Source organism: Hylobates moloch, unplaced genomic scaffold (assembly GCF_009828535.3).
Source record: "Hylobates moloch isolate HMO894 unplaced genomic scaffold, HMol_V3 SCAFFOLD_9, whole genome shotgun sequence".
In the NCBI taxonomy this organism is placed as follows: Eukaryota; Metazoa; Chordata; class Mammalia; order Primates; family Hylobatidae; genus Hylobates; species Hylobates moloch.
Window position 1 is genome coordinate 10,742,119 of NW_026652284.1, and position 6,247 is coordinate 10,748,365.

The following is a 6,247-nucleotide window of genomic DNA, read 5'->3' on the forward strand; positions in this document are numbered from 1 at the left end:
TACTGGAGTTGTGGGCATGCTCACTCAAGGTGTGTTTCCCTTACCAGTCCAGTGTTCCTAGAGGAAGATCATCTGCCATTTTGCCTCTTAGTGCCCATGCTTGAGCCTACTCGCCCAGCTCCTGAGATCTTATGGGAAGCTGCTAATCACCAGTTTCAGGTGTTTCTATCTTTTGGGAGACTGCCTTTCCCTGGCACCAGATGCAATCAATTATTATTTTAGCGAGCTAGCTTAACAACTGCCTGACCATCACCCATTGGTTGTTTGACATTCCTGGGGTTAGGGGGTGGGGGCCTCTCCTGCTCTGCTCATGTCTGACTAGCTACCTACTGTAACAGGAGGAGACCTTCAAATCCATCTCCCCAAGGAATTCTGAGCTGGGTTTTTCTTTTTTTTTTTCTTGAGACAGGGTCTTGCTCTGTTGCCCAGGCTAGATTGCAGTGGCAGGATCTCAGCTCACTTCCACCTCTACCTCCCAGGTTCAAGCAATTCTTGTGCCTCAGCCTTTTGAGTAGCTGGGATTACAGGTGCGTGCCACCACACACGGCTAATTTTTGTATTTTTAGTAGAGATATGGTTTCACTGTGTTGGTCAGGCTAGTCTCAAACTCCTGACCTCTTGATCCTCCCACCTCGGCCTCCCAAAGTGCTGGGATTACAGGAGTGAGCCAATGCACCTGGCCTGAGTTGGGGATTGGAGAGGGGGAGAGACTGGAAATTTGGTATCATTTATTGGTCAGGGTAAAGGGGATGAAATCATCAGGATGTGGAAACTGCATTCTTTTTTTTTTTTTTTTTTTTTTTTGAGACGGAGTCTCGCTCTGTCGCCCAGGCTGGAGTGCAGTGACGCAATCTCGGCTCACTGCAAGCTCCGCCTCCTGGGTTCACGCCATTCTCCTGCCTCAGCCTCTCCGAGTAGCTGGGACTACAGGCGCCCGCCACCACGTCCGGCTAATTTTTTTGTATTTTTAGTAGAGACAGGGTTTCACCGTGGTCTCGATCTCCTGACCTCGTGATCCACCCGCCTCGGCCTCCCACAGTGCTGGGATTACAAGCGTGAGCCACTGTGCCCGGCCGGAAACTGCATTCTTTGGTGAGTTAGCTCCCTGTGGGATCTTTCGCAATGGCTGTCATTAGTAGTTTCACTGATATGCAGGACCTGGAAGAATACCTCAGGTGGAAAACAATCTTTCGCAAGCTTAAGTTGTATGATGACAGGGTCCGCATGATTCTGGGACAGTAGGCAGCAAACAACTATGAGGAAGTGGCTCAGAGTTCAATGTGACCTCATGATGAATGCTGAATGTGCTGCAAGCTTTGTTTATTTTCATTTCTCTCCCTCCCTTCTTCCCTTATTCTATTCTATTCTATTCTATTCTTCTATTTTATTTTTTATTTTATTTTATTTTGAGACGGAGTCTCTCTCTGTCACCCAGGCTGGAGTGCAGTGGTGTGATCTCAGTTCACCGCAACCTCCACCTCCCGGGTTCAAGCAATTCTCCTGCCTCAGCCTCCCGAGTGGCTGGGATTACAGGTGTGCGCCACCACGCCAGCTAATTTTTGTCCTTTTTTTTTTTTTTTGAGACCAAGTCTTGCTCTGCAGCCCAGGCTAGAGTGCAGTGGCGTGATCATAGCTCACTGCAACCCCCGCCTCCTGGGTTCAAGCAATTCTCCTGCCTCAGCCTCCAGAGTAGCTGGGATTACAGGTGTGCACCTGTGCAGAGTAGCTGGGATTATAGGTGCATGCCACTGTACCCGGCTAATTTTTTGTATTTTTAGTAAAGACAGGGTTTCACCATGTTGGCCAGGCTGGTCTTGAACTCCCGACCTCAGGTAATCTGCCTGCCTCAGCCTCCCAAAGTGCTAGGATTACAAGTGTGAGCCACCGTGTCTGGCCTAATTTTTGTATTTTTAGTAGAGACGGGGTTTCACAATGTTGGCCAGGCTGGTCTCGAACTCCCGACCTCAAGTGATCGGCCTGCCTTGGCCTCCCAAAGTGCTGGGATTACAGGCGTGAGCCACCGCACCCAGCCCCTGATTAATTTTATAAAGTTGGTTGGGACGGTTTCATTTCCATCTTGGTACACAGAGAGTTTCTTGTCTTTTTGTTGTTGCTACAGCTGCATAGTATTCCATCACATGGCTATGCCATAGTTCATTTTCCAGTCCTCTGTGAATAGACATTTGTGTTATGTCCAAATTTGTGCTATTACAAATGCTGCAGTGAATGCCTTTGTATGTATATCATTTTCTTCCCTGACAGCTATATCAAGATAAATTCCCATAAATGGGATTACAGGGTTAGACAGTTTTGATGAATCTTGTCAAGTTGATCTCTATAAGGGAGGTACCAATTTTTACTCCCATCAGCCATATAGGAGATTTTTGCCACCCTGAGATACAAAAAAGCCTTGTTTTCTAATTAATAATCAAAGATGATTTTATAGCAACAGTAATATGTGCGTTTGTCGGTTTCTTTTCTGTTTACAAAGAACTTTCTTTTCTTATTGTTTTTTGCAAGTCTTTTTATTTTATTATTATACTTTAAGTTCTAGGGTACATGTGCACAACGTGCAGATTTGTTACATAGGTATATATGTGCCATGTTGGTTTGCTGCACCCATCAACTTGTCATTTACATTAGGTATTTCTCCTAACGCTATCCCTCCCCCAGCCCCCCAGCCCCCAACAGGCCCCGGTGTGTGATGTTTCCCTCCCCGTGTCCATGTGTTCTCATTGTTCAACTCCCACTACAAAGAACTTTCTTATGCATTACACTAAAATAATAGCTAATATTTATTGAGCACTTACAGTGTATCAGGGATTGTGGTGGACATTATAGAGTACTTGTTAAAAGCAGCTTGGAGTCAAGTCAAACTAACTGAATCTGAAATTTGGCTGCAACACTTAGTACCTATTTCCTTATGTGTAAAACTGGAAGGATTATAGTCCCTTCGTTGGTAGGCAGTATTGTGGGGGTTAAACGCTAATACCACATGTAAAGTACCTAAAAGAGGTACTTGGCTGGGCATGGTGGCTCACGCCTGTAATCCCAGCACTTTGGGAGGCCAAGGCAGGTGGATCACCTGAGGTCAGGAGTTCGAGACCAGCTTGGTAAAACCCTATCTCTACTAAAAATATAAAAATTAGCTGAGCATGGTGGCAGGTGCCTGTAGTCCCAGTTACTCAGGAGGCTGAGGCGGAGAATCACTTGAACCTGGGAGGTGGAGGTTGCAGTGAGCGGAGATCGTGCCACTGCACTCCAGCCTGGGCGACAGAGCAAGACTCCGTCTCAAAAGCAAACAAACAAAGTATATGGCTCATGCGAAAAGTCAATAAATGCTGTTTACTGTTATTCCTGAGCGTTTCTATGAGGCAGGCTATATTGTTCCCACGTTATATATAAGTAAGCCAAAGAACAGAGATATTGGGACATGGAATTGGTAAGTGATAGAGCCAGGATTTTAATATATCTGCTGATATATTGTCTGATTTGACATTGTATGACTCATGGGTTTGGCCAGCATAGAAAGCTTTGTGTTGAGTGGTGAAGTTGTAATGTTTAACAACCAGATTGGGGGTAAGTGGAAGCAGATATGTACAGAGCTAGCTTCACAGCTGCGTCATGCTCTGTTTTGCAATTGTTAATGATTTTGAACAAGAGGGCCCACTTTTTTTTTTAATTTTTAAAATTAATTATTTTTTTTGAGGTGGAGTTTTGTTCTTATTGTCCAGGCTGGAGTGCAATGGCACAATCTCGGCTCACCGCAACCTCCACCTCCCAGGTTCAAGCGATTCTCCTGCCTCAGCCTCCTGAGTAGCTAGGATTACAGGCATGCGCCACCATACCCGGCTAATTTTGTATTTTTAGTAGAGACGGGGTTTCTCCATGTTGGTCAGGCTGGTCTCGAGCTCCCGACCTCAGGTCATCTGCCCGCCTTGGCCTCCCAAAGTGCTGGAATTACAGGCGTGAGCCACCGTGCCTGGCCTGGCCCCACTTATTTATTTATTTTATTTTATTTATTTATTTTTTTTTGAGATAGGGTCTCACTCTATTACCCAGGCTGGAGTACAGTGGCACAATCGTGACTCACTGCAGCCTCAACTTCCCAGGCTCAGGTGATTCTTCCGCCTCAGCCTCCCAAGTAGCTGGGCCCACGGGTGCACACTGCCACATCTGGCTAATTCTTTTCCTTTTTCTTTTCTTTTTTTTTTTTTTTTTTTTTTGAGATGGAGTCTCGCTCTGTCACCCAGGCTGGAATGCAGTGGCACGATCTCGGCTCACTGCAAGCTCCGCCTCCCGGGTTCATGCCATTCTCTTGCCTCAGCCTCCCAAGCAGCTGGGACTACAGGTGCCTGCCACCACGCCTGGCTAATTTTTTTGTATTTTTAGTAGACATGGTGTTTCACCATGTTAGCCAGAATGGTCTTATGTCCTGACCCCGTGACCTGCCTGCCTTGGCCTTCCAAAGTGCTGGGATTACAGGCATGAACCACTGCACCTGGCCCACGCCTGGCTAATTCTTCGATTTTCACCATGTTGTCCAGGCTGGTCTTGAGCTCCTGGGCTCAAGCGATCCACCTGCCTTGCCCTCCCAAAGTGTTGGGATTACAGGTGTGAGCCACTACGTCTGGTCTTTTTAATTTTTTAGAGCGGAGATCTCACTATGTTGCCCAGGCTGGTCTCTAACCTGAGCTCAAGAGATCCTCCCACCCGGTGCGGTGGCTCACACCTGTAATCCCAGTACTTTGGGAGGCTGAGGCGGGCGGATCACGAGGTCAGGAGATAGAGACCATCCTGGCTGACAGGGTAAAACCTCGTCTCTAATAAAAATACAAAATAATTAGCCGGGCGTGGTGGCGGGCACCTGTAGTCCCAGCTACTTGGGAGGCTGAGGCAGGAGAATGGCGTGAACCCTGGAGGCAAAGCTTGCAGTGAGCCGAGATCGTGTCACTGCACTCCAGCCTGGGCAACAGAGCAAGACTCCGTCTCAAAAAAACAACAAAAAAAGAGATCCTCCCACCTCAGCCTCCTGAGTAGCTGGGACTACGGGCACACATTACCATCCCCAGCTCCACCTCTTTAGTTTGCACTGGGTACCACAAATTATGTAGTCAGTCCTGTGTGCATATATGTTGCATGTGTATTATAATTTCACTGATGTAAATGATGTGTAGCATACAGTTTACAAATACTAAAATATACAGTACAGGACTCTATTGTAAACTCCATATAGCCAGTTCTCACAGTATGCTTTCTTTGATGTTGTGTAGCTTCCCTATGGTCCCAATTGATCAATGAGCATAGTTCAGACATGAATGTTGGTTGATATTTTATGTTAGGAGTAAGAGGAAAGTGAAACAGTCAAAAGAGATATGTCAGAACTTCACTAGTTTGTCAAGGCTATGAGCGACTGATTTGCTCAACTGGATAATAATTTGCCAATGCTGGATGAATATTTCCTCGAAGTTTTTGTGCATTCACTTACACACTTTTTTTTTCTGTTTTTTTTTTTTTCTTTTTTGAGATGGAGTCTCACTCTATTGCCCAGGCTGGAGTGCAGTGGTGTGATCTTGGCTCACTGCAGCCTCTGCCTGTAGGGTTCAAGCAATTCTCCTGGCTCAGCCTCCCGAGTAGCTGCGATTACAGGAATGCACCACCACCCCTGGCTAATTTTTTTTTTTTTTTTTGAGATGGAGTCTCACTCTGTTGCCCAGGCTGGAGTCCAGTGGCATGATCTTGGCTCACTGCAACCTCCGTCTCCCGGGTTCAAGCAATTCTCCTGCCCCAGCCTCCTGAGTAGCTGGGATTACAGGTGCCTGCCACCACACGCGGCTAATTTTCGTATTTTTAGTAGAGACAGGGTTTCGCTATGTTGGCCAGGCCGATCTCGAACTCCTGACATCAAGTGATCCGCCCGCCTCGGCCTCCCAAAGTGCTGGGATTACAGGCGTGAGCCACCGCACCCTCCAACACTTTTAAGTTTAACCAGTAATATCAACATTTTCTCCGCCACTTTCTTAAGTCTAGACGACTTAGCAGTTATTAAGCATTTGCTGATTTGCGTGGTGTAAACTCTCCCACCATGGGCAGATTTCAAGCTGCCGAAGGATGTCACTGAATGAAAAGCTGATAAGAGGTGAGCAGTAGCACATCATAGAGTATTTCCACAGTGCAGATATGATGGACGTCAGAATGTATGCACACAGCAGGCCCTCAATAAATGCTTGTAGCATGAATAAATTAA